This window comes from Somniosus microcephalus, chromosome 12 (assembly GCF_052327205.1).
Source record: "Somniosus microcephalus isolate GS21.2 chromosome 12, FLI_Smic_1.0, whole genome shotgun sequence".
NCBI lineage: Eukaryota > Metazoa > Chordata > Chondrichthyes > Squaliformes > Somniosidae > Somniosus > Somniosus microcephalus.
Window position 1 is genome coordinate 31541060 of NC_140998.1, and position 11930 is coordinate 31552989.

General features: G+C 45.4%; 1 protein-coding gene across 1 annotated transcript in view; it reads right to left on the bottom strand.

The window, feature by feature from the left end:
• Positions 1-11387, bottom strand: part of rps6kl1 (ribosomal protein S6 kinase-like 1) — a 72695-nt gene extending 61308 nt beyond the window's left edge. The window contains exon 1 of the mRNA XM_086002721.1: positions 8345-11387. The gene's annotated coding sequence lies outside the window, so the exon portion shown is untranslated. The remainder of the gene's footprint in view (positions 1-8344) is intronic.
• Between the last annotated feature and the right edge of the window lie 543 nt (positions 11388-11930).

Consider the following 11930-nt stretch of genomic DNA (forward strand, 5'->3'; position numbering starts at 1 on the left):
AATAACAGATTTCAGGAGAAAATGGGCATACACATGGCAGATGACATTTAACACAGAGAACCGTGCAGTGATACATTTTGGTAGGAAGAATGAGAAGAGGTAAGATGAACTAAATGATACAATTTTAAAGTGGGTGCAGGAGCAGAGAGACCTGGGGTGGATGTACACAAATCTTAGAAGGTGGCAGGATAATTTGAGAACGCTGTTAAAAAAGCATATAGGATCCTTGGTTTTATTAATAGAGGAATAGAGTACAAAAGCAAGGAAGTTATGCTAAAACTTTATAAAACACTTGTTAGGTCTCAGCTGGAGTATTGTGTTCAATTCTGGGCACTGCACTTTAGGAAGAATGTCCAGGCCTTGGAGAGGGTGCAGAGGAGATTTACTAGAATGGTACCAGGGATGAGGGACTTCAGTTATGTGGAGAGAGTGAAGAAACTGGGGTTGTTCTCCTTAGAGCAGAGAAGGTTAAGAGGAGATCATGAATGGTTTTGATAGAGTAAATAAAGAGAAACTGTTTCCAGTGGCAGAAGGGTCAGTAACCAGAGGAGACAGATTTATGGTGATTGGCAAAAGCACCAGAGGTGACATAGAATCATAGAAACTTACAGCACAGAAGGAGGCCATTCGGCCCGTCGTGTCTGTGTAGATTCTTTGAAAGAGCAGTCATGCTTAGTCCCACATCCCCATTTTTTGTAAGTTCCTCATCCTCAAGTACCTGTCCAACTCCCTTTTAAAATTATTTATGGAATCAGCTTCTACCACCTTTTCAGGTAGAGCGTTCTAGATCCCGACAACTCTGAGTGAAAAGAATTCTCATCTCCCCTCTTGATCTTTTTCCAGTGATTTTGAATCTATGATCTCTTATTGACCCACTCACCAGAGGGAATGCTTTTTCTCTAATTACTCTATCAAAACCTCTCATCATTTTGAAAACCTTTATTAGGTCACCTCTTAACCTTCTCTGTTTCCGAGGAGACATCCTAACTTTTCCAACCTCTCCTCATAACTGAAGTCCCCCATCCCATGTAACATCCTAGTAAACCTCCTCTGTACCCTTTCTAAGGCCGTTACATCTTTCCTGAAGTGTGGTGCCCATAATTGCCTACAATACTCCAGCTGAGGCCTAACCTGTGATTTATAAAGTTCTAGCATGATCTCTTTGCTTTTATATTCCATTCCTCTGTTTATAAACCCAAGTAACCCAGATGCTTTTTTAACCAACTTAGCAACTTGCCCTGTCACCTTTAAGGATTTGTATTTATGGACACCAAGGTCTCTCTGCTCATCTAAACTTTTCAAAATCGTGCCATTCTGTCTTTCCATATTAGTCCTCCCAAAGTGTTATCACTTCACACTTCTCTAAATTGAACTCCACCTGCCATGCTTCTGCCCATTTCACCATCCTGTCTGTGTCAGCCTGAAGCCCATAACTATCCTCATCATGATCTACTACTTTGCCAATTTTCATATCATCTGCAAACTTTATAATGCTGCTCCCTGCACCCGAGTCTAGGTCATTTACAAAAATTGCAAAGAGTAATGGACCCAAAGCTGACCCTTGGGGAACACCACTGCAAACCACCTCCCAGTCTGAAAAACATCCGTTCACCACCACACTTTGCTTCCTGTCATTGAGCCAATTTTGTATCCTAACCACACTTTCCCCTTAATTCCATGGACCTCCATCTTCTTAATAAGCCTCCTTTGTGGCACTTCAAACGCCTTCCGAAAGTCCACATATACAACATCTGCTGCACTACCTTGATCAACCTTCTCTGTTACCTCATCAAAGATTCAATCAAGTTAGTCAGACATGAGGACATCTTTTTTTTTCCACAGCGAGTTGTTGTGATCTGGAATGCACTGCCTGAAAGGGTGGAGGAAGCAGATTCAATGGTGACATTCATAGAAAACATTGAAGATAGGAGCAGGAGTAGGCCATTCGGCCCCTCGAGCCTGCGCCACCATTCAATGCGATCATGACTGATCATCCAAATTCAGTACCTGGTCCCTGCTTTCTCCCCATACCCCTTGATCACTTTAGCATTAAGGAATTTATCCAACTCCTTCTTGAATATATTTAATGAATTGGCCTCTACTGCCTTCTGTGGTAGAGAATTCCACAGGTTCACCACTCTCTGGGTGAAGAAATTCCTCCTTATTTCTGTCCTAAATGGCTTACCCCTTATCCTTAGACTGTGACCCCTGGTTCTGGACTCCCTGACCATCGGGAACATCCTTCCTGCATCTAGTCTGTCCAGTCCTGTCAGAGTTTTATAAGTTTCAATGAGATCCCCTCTCATTCTTCTAAACTCCAGCGAGTATAAGCCCAATCGACCCAATCTCTCCTCATACGTCATTCCTGCCATCCCAGGTATCAGCCTGGTGAATCTTCGCTGCACTCCTTCCATGGCAAGAACATCCTTCCTCAGATAAGGCGACCAAAACTGCACACAATACTTAAGATGTGGTCTCACCAAGGCCCTGTACAACTGCAGCAAGACATCCTTGTTCCTGTACTCAAACCCTCTTGCTACGAAGGCCAACATACCATTTGCCTTCTTAACCGCCTGATGCATCTGCATGCTTACCTTCAGCGACTGGTGCACAAGGACACCCAGGTCACATAGAAACATAGAGATAGGAACAGGAGTAGGCCATTCGGCCCTTCGAGCCTGCTCCGCCATTCAATGAGATCATGGCTGATCTTCGTCTGAGATCATAGCTGATCTTACCAGTTCAGTACCCCGTCCCCGCCTTTTCTCCGTAACCCTTAATCCCCTTAGCCTTCAGAAATATATCCAATTCTCTCTTGAAAATATTTATTGAATTAGCCTTCACAGCCCTCTGTGGCAGGGAATTCCACAGGCTCACCACTCTTTGAGTGAAGAAATTCTTCCTCATCTCTGTTTTAAATGATTTGCCCGCTATTTTTAGACTGTGGCCCCTGGTTCTGTGCTCCCCGGCCATTGGAAACATTCTCTCTGAATTCAGCCTGTCCAGGCCTGCCATAATTTTATATGTTTCGATGAGATCCCCTCTCAATCTTCTAAACTCCAGTGAGTACAAGCCCAAACTATTTAATCTCTCTTCGTAGGTCATTCCCGCCATTCCAGGTATCAGCCTGGTGAATCGCCGTTGCACTCTTTCCATGGCAAGAACATCCTTCCGCAGATGGGGCGACCAAAACTGTACACAATACTCCAGATGCGGTCTCACCAGCACCTTGTACAGCTGTAGTAAGGTATCCCTATTCCTATACTCGAACCCCCTTGATATGAAGGCCAACATACCATTTGCCTTCTTGATCGCCTGTTGCACCTGCATGCTCTCCTTCAGTGACTGGTGCACAAGAACACCCAGGTCCCTCTGCACTTCCCCATCTCCCAATCTATTGCCATTTAGATAATAATCTACCCTCCTGTTTTTACCCCCAAAGTGGATAACCTCGCATTTATCCACATTATAGTGCATCTGCCACGTATCTGCCCATTCCCCCAACCTGTCCAAATCGCACTGTAGCCTCCTGACATCCTCATCAGAGCCCACCCCTCCTCCTAGTTTAGTGTCGTCAGCGAATTTGGAAATATTGCATCCAATTCCCTGATCCAGATCATTTATATATATTGTGAACAGCTGGGGTCCCAGGACAGATCCTTGCGGCACCCCGCTGGTCACTGCCTGCCACTCCGAAAACGAGCCGTTTATTCCAACTCTCTGTTTTCTATCCGCCAGCCAGTTCTCTATCCACGTTAATACTTTGCCCCCAATCCCATGAGCCTTAATTTTGCATGATAATCTTTTGTGTGGAACCTTATCGAAGGCTTTCTGGAAGTCAAGGTACACCACATCCACTGGCTCTCCCCCATCTATTTTACCAGTTACTTCCTCAAAAAATTCCAGCAGATTAGTCAAACACGATTTACCCTTTGTAAATCCATGTTGACTCTGTCCGATCCTTTCCCCATTTGTCAAGTGCTCCGCTATTTTATCCTTAATAATGGACTCTAGCATTTTGCCCACAACCGATGTAAGGCTTACTGGTCTATAATTCCCTGCTTTCTCTCTACCCCCCTTTTTAAATATTGGGGTAACATTAGCTACCCTCCAATCCACGGGTACTGTTCCCGAGTCAATGGAGTTCCGGAAGATGATCCTTAGAGCATCTGCTATCTCCAGGGCCACCTCCTTAAGTACCCTAGGATGTAGTTTATCAGGCCCCGGGGATTTGTCGGCCTTCAGTCCCCTCAACTTACCCAACACCATATCCCTAGAGATACTAATTTCTGTCAGCTCCTCCCTCTCATTAGTCCCTATGTTTGCCGATATTCCTGGGAGGTTATTTGTGTCCTCCTTTGTGAATACAGAACCAAAGTATGAGTTTAATTGGTCTGCCATTTCCTTATTCTCCATTATATATTCTCCCGAATCGGACTGCAAGGGACCGACTTGGGATTTTACCAGTCTTTTCCTCCTGATATACCGGTAAAAGCTTTTGCAGTCTGTCTTTATGTTTGCTGCAAGTTTACTTTCGTATTCTATTTTCCCCTTCCTGATTAATCCCTTTGTCCTCTTTTGCTGTATCCTGTACTGCCCCCAATCTTCCGGTCTGGTGCTTTTTTTTGCCAGTTGATATGCCCTTTTTTTTGATTTTATGCTGCCCCTAATTTCCCTCGTTATCCACGGTTGAGTCACCTAGGTTGACTCTAGCATTTTCCCCACTACCGATGTCAGGCTTACTGGTCTGTAATTCCCCATTTTCTCTCTACCACCTTTTTTGAAGGTGGTAGAGAGAATAAACCTTTTTAGGTTTATTTTTAGGTTTATTTTTATGCACTTCCCCTTCTCCCAATCTATTGCCATTCAGATAATAATCTGCCTTCCTGTTTTTGCCACCAAATTGGATAACCTCACATTTATCCACATTATATTGCATCTGCCATGCTTCTGCCCAATCACCCAACCTGTCCAAATCATCCTGGAGTTTCTCGGCATCCTCCTCACAGCACACATGCCCACTCAGCTTTGTGTCATCTGCAAATTTGGAGATATTACATCTAGTTCCCTTGTCTAGATCATTAATATATATTGCGAATAGCTGGGGTCCTAGCACCGATCCCTGCGGTACCCCACTAGTCACTGCCTGCCACTCGGAAAAAGACCTGTTTATTCCAACTCTTTGCTTTCTGTCTGCCAACCAGTTCTCTATCCAAGTCAATACATTGCCCCCAATCCCACGTGCCTTAACTTTACACGCTAATCTCTTATGCGGGACCTTATCGAAAGCCTTCTGAAAGTCCAAATACACCACATCCACTGGTTCTCCCTTATCTATTTTACCAGTTACATCCTCAAAAAATTCCAGTAGATAAAAAAAATCCATGTTGACATTGTCCGATCCTGTCACTGTTTTCCAAGTGCTCTGCTATTACATCTTTTATAATGGACTCTAGCATTTTCCCCACTACCGATGTCAGGCTTACTGGTCTGTAATTCCCCATTTTCTCTCTACCACCTTTTTTGAATAGTGGGGTAACATTAGCTACCCTCCAATCCATGGGTACTGTTCCAGATTCCATCGAATGTTGGAAGATGATCAGCAATGAATCTACTATTTCTAGGGCCACTTCCTTAAGTACCCTATGATGTAGATTATCAGGCCCTGGGGATTTATCGGCCTTCAATCCCATCAATTTCCCTAACACCATTTCCCTACAAATACTGATTTCTTTCAGTTCCTCCCTTTCATCAGACCCTATGTTCCCCGACATCTCTGGGAGGTTATTTGTGAAGACAGAACCAAAATATGTATTTAATTGGTCTGCCATTTCTTTGTTCCCCATTATAAATTCCCCTGATTCTGACTGCAAGGGACCTACGCTTGACTTCACCAATCTTTTTCTCTTCAAATATCTATAAAAGCTTTTAGTCAGTTTTTATGTTCCCTGAAAGCTTACTCTCATATTCTATTTTCCCCTTCTTAATTAATCCCTTTGTCCTCCTTTGTTGAATCCTAAACTGCTCCCAATCCTCAGGTTTGCTGCTTTTTCTGGCCAATTTATATGCCCTCTCCTTGGATCTTATGCTATCCCTAATTTCCCTTGTTAGCCACGGTTGAGTCACCTTTTTGTTTTATTTTTATGCCAAACTTGGATGAACAAATTCTGTAGTTCATCCATGCGGTCTTTGAATGTTTGCCATTGCCTATCCACCGTCAACCCTTCGAGTGACATTCCCCAATTAATCCGACCCAACTTGCGCCTCAGACCATCGTTAATTTAAATTCAGGGCCCTAGTCTCTGAGTCAACGACTTCATTCTCCATCTTAATGAAGAATTCTATCATGTTATGATCGCTCTGACCCAACGGGCCTCGTACAACAAGATTGCTAATTAATCCTTTCTCATTACATAATACCCAGTCTAAGATGGCCTGATCTCTGGTTGGTTCCTCGACATATTGGTCCAGGAAACCATCCCGTAAACACTCCAGGAATTCCTCCTCCACAGTATTGTTACTAATTTGGTTAGCCCAATCTATATGTAGATTAAAGTCACCCATGATGACTGCTGTGCCCTTATTGCACGCTTCTCTAATTTCCCTTTTAATGCCATCCCCAACCTCTGCATTACTGTTTGGAGGTCTATATATCACTCCCACTAATGTTTTCTGCCCCATGGTATTTCTCAGTTCTACCCATACAGATTCCACATCATCAGAGCCAATATCCTTCCTTACAATTGTGTTAATCCCTTCTTTAACCAGCAATGCTACCCCACCACCCTTTCCTTTTTGCCTGTCTTTCCTGAATATTGAATACCCCTGGATGTTGAGTTCCCAGCTTGGCCACCCTGGAGCCATTTTCCGTAATCCCAATCAAATCATATTCGTTTACCTCTATTTGCGCAGCTATTTCATCCACCTTATTACGAATGCTCCTCGCATTAAGACACAAAGTCTTCAGGCTTGTTTTTTAACGCTCTTAGACCTATTAGAATTATTATTTACTGTGGCCATGTTTGATTTAAACCATTGATTTCTCTGACTGCCACTTTTGTTTTTCTCCTTCCTACCTTTTGCTTTTATCCTTGTTTCCCGTTCCTCTGTCTTCCTGCTCAGGTTCCCAACCCCCTGCCATTTTAGTTTAAACCCTCCCCCAGAGCACTAGCAAACACTCCCCCTAGGACATCGCTCCCAGCCCTGCCCAGGTGCAAACTGTCCGGTTTGAACTGGTCCCACCTCCCCCAGAACCGGTTCCAATGTCCCAGGAATTTGGAATCCCTCCCCCTTGCACCATTCCTCTAGCCACGTATTCATCTGAAATATCCTTCTATTTCTACTCTGACTAGCACGTGGCACTGGTAGCAATCCTGAGATTACTACCTTTGAGGTCCTATTTTTTAATTTACCTCCTAACTCCCTATATTCAGCTTTTAGGACCTCATCCCATTTTCTACCTATATCGTTGGTACCTATATGCACCACGACAACTGGCTGTTCACCCTCCCCTTTCAAAATGTTCTGCAGCCGCTCTGAGACATCCCTTGCACCAAGGAGGCAACACACCATCCTGGAGTCTCATTTGCGGCTGCAGAAACGCCTATCTATTCCCCTTACAATAGAATCCCCTATTACTATAGCTCTACTCCCCTTTTTCCTCCCGTCCTGTGCAGCAGAGCCACCGCTGGTGCCAGGAAGTTGGCTGCTGCTGCCTTCCTCTGATAAGCCATCCCCCCCAACAGTATTCAAAGTGGTATATCTGTTTGAGAAGGGGATGTCCACAGGGGAACCCCTGCACTACCTGCCTGCGACTACTACTCTGTCTGTTGGTCACCCCTTCCCTTTCTGCCTGTCCAACCTTTGCCTTCGGTGTGACCAACTGCTTAAACGTGATATCCACGACGTCCTCAGCATCGCGAATGGTCCAGTATGTATCCAATCACAGCTCCAGTGCCGCAATGCGGTCTGCCAGTAGCTGCAGCTGGACACACTTCCTGCACACATAGTTGTCAGGGACAGAGGAAGTGTCCCCGAGTTCCCACATAGCGCAGGAGGAGCATACCACGGGGCCGGGCTGTCCTGCCATGACTTACCCTTTAATTCATTCAAATTAAATGAAATCAAATCAATCCCACCAATTACACTACAGTTAAATGGTATATTTAAGGGCTCTGGTTTACCACAGAGACCTTAAAAACTATAAACCACAGAGTTAAAGTTTAAAAAGAGAGAAATACTCACCAACCAATCACTTACCTGCTTTCTGGTGACGTCACACTTCGATTACTTTTTACTTCTCTCCCTCCCTCTGAGCTCGGAGATTGTAGATTAGTAAGCCTACCTGGTCCTCACCGCTGCTTTTAACACCGCTGCCGCCGCTCAGCTGCCTCGTCTCTCGCAGGTCCACTGCTGCCGCTCTGAGGACTGCCTGGTCCTCGCCGCCGGTTTTATACCTCGCCGCCGCTCAGCCGCCTCGTCTCCCGCAGGTCCGCTGCTGCCACTCTCAATTCAAAAGAGAATTGGATAAATACTCAAAGGGAAATAATTTACAGGGCTATGGGGTAATGAGCAGAGGAGTGGGATTAATTGGATCATAGAATCATCGAATAGTTACAGCACAGAAGAAGGCCATTCAGCTCGTCAAGCCTGTGTCAGACAGCTGTACCAAAGAGCTGGCACGGGCATGATGGGCCGAATGGCCTCCAATGCTGTATCCTATGATATTTTGTCTTTTTCATTCGAAGAGACACCATTTTATTGATTTAAAAAAAGCATCATGAATAATATTCATGTATCTTATTCTTAAAAATGAACTCAGTGTACTCTTTTAGTGCACAAAAAAACAAATAAACTGTAACTTAACAAAAATACATTAAATTAAAATTTGGTTGCCGGGGGTGATGATGCACTCCAGTCCCTGCGGTGCCCACTGGTTGCGGAAGGCCTCGAGTGTGCCGGCGGACACTGCGTGCTCCAACTCCAGGGCCACCCAGGCGAAAACCTGGCTGCGGAAGAGAGGCAGGCAGTCGGGCTGAAGGACCCCCTCGACCGCCCGCTGCCTGGACCAGCTGATGGCCACTTTGGCCAGGCCCAGGAGCACTCCGACCAGGAGGTCCCCTGAATTAACTCAGTGTACTCTTTTGTATGGACCATAAACAAATAAACTGTAACTTATAAAAGCATTAAATAAAACTTAACAAATTAAATTAAAATTTGGCCTTGAGCTTTGGTCTCCAGGGCCACCCGGGTGATTTTAAGAGAAGGGAGCACTATCCGTGGCTAACTAAGGAAGTAAAGGATGATATCAAATTCAAAATGAAGGCATACAATGTTGCCAAGATTGGTGGGAGGCGAGAGGATTGGGAAATTTTTAAAAACCAGCAAAGGATGACTAAAAAAATAATAGAGAGATGAATTATGAGAGTAAACTGGCAAGAAATATTAAAACAGAAAGTAAGAACTTCTACAAGTATATAAAAAGGAAGCGAGTAGCTAAAGTAATCGTTGGTCCCTTAGAGGATGAGAATGGGGAATTAATAATGGGGAATGGGGAAATGGCAGAGACTCTGAACAAATATTTTGTATCTGTCTTCACGGTAGAAGACACTAACAACATCCCAATAATGGATAATCAAGGGGCCACAGGAAGGGGGGAACTAAAGACAATCACTATCACTAAGGGAAAAAGTACTTGGTAAAATAATGGGACTAAAAGACGACAAGTCCCCTGGACCAGATGTAACGAGCAGGGTGGATAAGGGTGAGCCAGTGGATGTGGTATATTTGGATTTCCAGGAGGCATTCGATAAGGTGCCACATAAAAGGTTACTGCATAAGATAAGAGCTCACGGAGTTGGGGTTAATATATTAGCATGGATAGAAAATTGGCTAACTAACAGAAAGCAGAGAATTGGGATAAATGGGTCAATTTCCGGTTGGCAAACAGTAACTAGTGGGGTGCCACAGGGATCATTGCTGGGGCCTCAACTATTTACAATCTACATTAATGACTTGGATGAAGGAACCGAGTGTACTGTAGCCAAGTTTGTGGATGATACAAAGATGGATGGGAAAGCAAGCTGTGCAGAGGGCTTAAAGAATTTGCAAAGGGATATAGACAGGCTAAGTGAGTGGACAAACATTTGGCAGATGGAGTATAATGTGGGAAAGTGCAAGGTTATCCACTTTGGCAGGAAAAATAAAAAAGCAAATTATTATTTAAATGGAGAGAGATAACAAAATGCTACAGTTCAGAGGGACCTGGGGGTCCTTGTGCATGAAACACAAAATGTTAGCATGCAGGTACAGCAAGTAATCAAAAAGGCAAATGGAATGTTGGCCTTTATTGCAGTATAAAAGCAGGGAAGTCCTGCAACTGTACAGGGTATTGGTGCGACCACACCTTGAGTACAGCGTACAGTTTTAGTCTCCTTATTTAAGGAAGGATATACTTGCATTTGAGGCAGTTCAGAGACGATTCACTCGGTTGATTCCTGAGATGAGGGGGTTGACTTATGAAGAAAGGTTGGGCCTATACTCATTGGAATTTAGAAGAATGAGAGGTGATCTTATTGAAACATATAAGATACTGAGGAGGCTCGACAAGGTAGATGCAGAGGATGTTTCCCCTCGTGGGGCAATCTAGAACTCAGGGGCACAATTTCAGAATAACGGGTCGCCCTTTTAGAACTGAGATGAGGAATTTTTTCTCTCAGAGGGTCATAAATCTGTGGAATTCCCTGCCCCAGAGAGCCGTGGAGGCTGGGTCATTAAATACATTTAAGGTGGTGATAGACAGATTTTTGCAAGATAAGGGTGTGAAGGGTTATGGGGAGCGGGCAGGGAAGTGGCTTTGAGCCCAAGATCAGCCATGATCTTATTGAATGGCGGAGCAAGCTCAAGGGCCAAGTGGCCTATTCCTGCTCCTATTTGTTATGTTCTTAGAACATGGCTGCGGAAGAGAGGCAGGCAGTCGGGCCGAACGACCCCCTCGACCGCCTGCTGCCTGGAGCAGTTAATGGCCACTTTGGCCAGGCCCAGGAGCAGTCCTACGAGGTCTTCCGATCTGCCCGCTTCCCACCGCACCGGGTGACCAAAGATCAGGAGCGTGGGACTGAAGTGCAGCCAAAAAAATCAAGGAGCAGACCCTTCAAATAGTGGAAGAGGGGCTGCAACCTCTCACATTCCATATAAGGAACTCAGTGTCATGTATTATCACATGGTTAGGTATGAGCATGCTCAGTTCGCTCTGGCCTAATAAAGGAAGCACATGGACTGGGAGTTAGATATATTTGTTAAGGCTAAAGGGATCAAGGGATACTGAGAGAAGGCAGGGACAGGGTACTGAGTTTGGGTGATCAGCCATGATCTCATTGAATGGTGGAGCGGGCTGGAGGGGCTGAATAGCCTACTCCTGCTCCTATCTTCTATGTTTCTATGTTAATCTCATGTGTGCTCGACTCTCTGGCTGTAAGATCTATTTAACTCCCCTTACTACTGTTGGGCACTATAGTGTTGGTCTATTAGAGTTATTCACCAACACCCTCAAATTCCTCATCCCCGCCGCCGCCCTCACGGGCGGGAACCATTTCACCCGGTGTCGGGTGTCTGTGGCGGGGACCATTTCACCCGGTGTCGGGTGTCTGTGGCGGGGACCTGGCGATTCGGCGCCGGCCGGTAGAAGGGCGGCCATGTCGGTATTTCCCTCCTCCTTCGCCGCCCGCTGTGGGCGCCAGGGAAGCGGAAGCTGCGCGCGCGCGGCGGGCGGAGCCGGCCGCTTGAAACGGTTGCCAGGGGTTACCAACTGACAGCTGTGAAGGCGGAGAGGAGGAGGTAGGCGGAATGAATGGCCGGCGACACATCGCGGTGGATGGAGTGGGCAACCCTCCGGAACACCCATGATAGGGGCGGGGGTTGAATATATATAT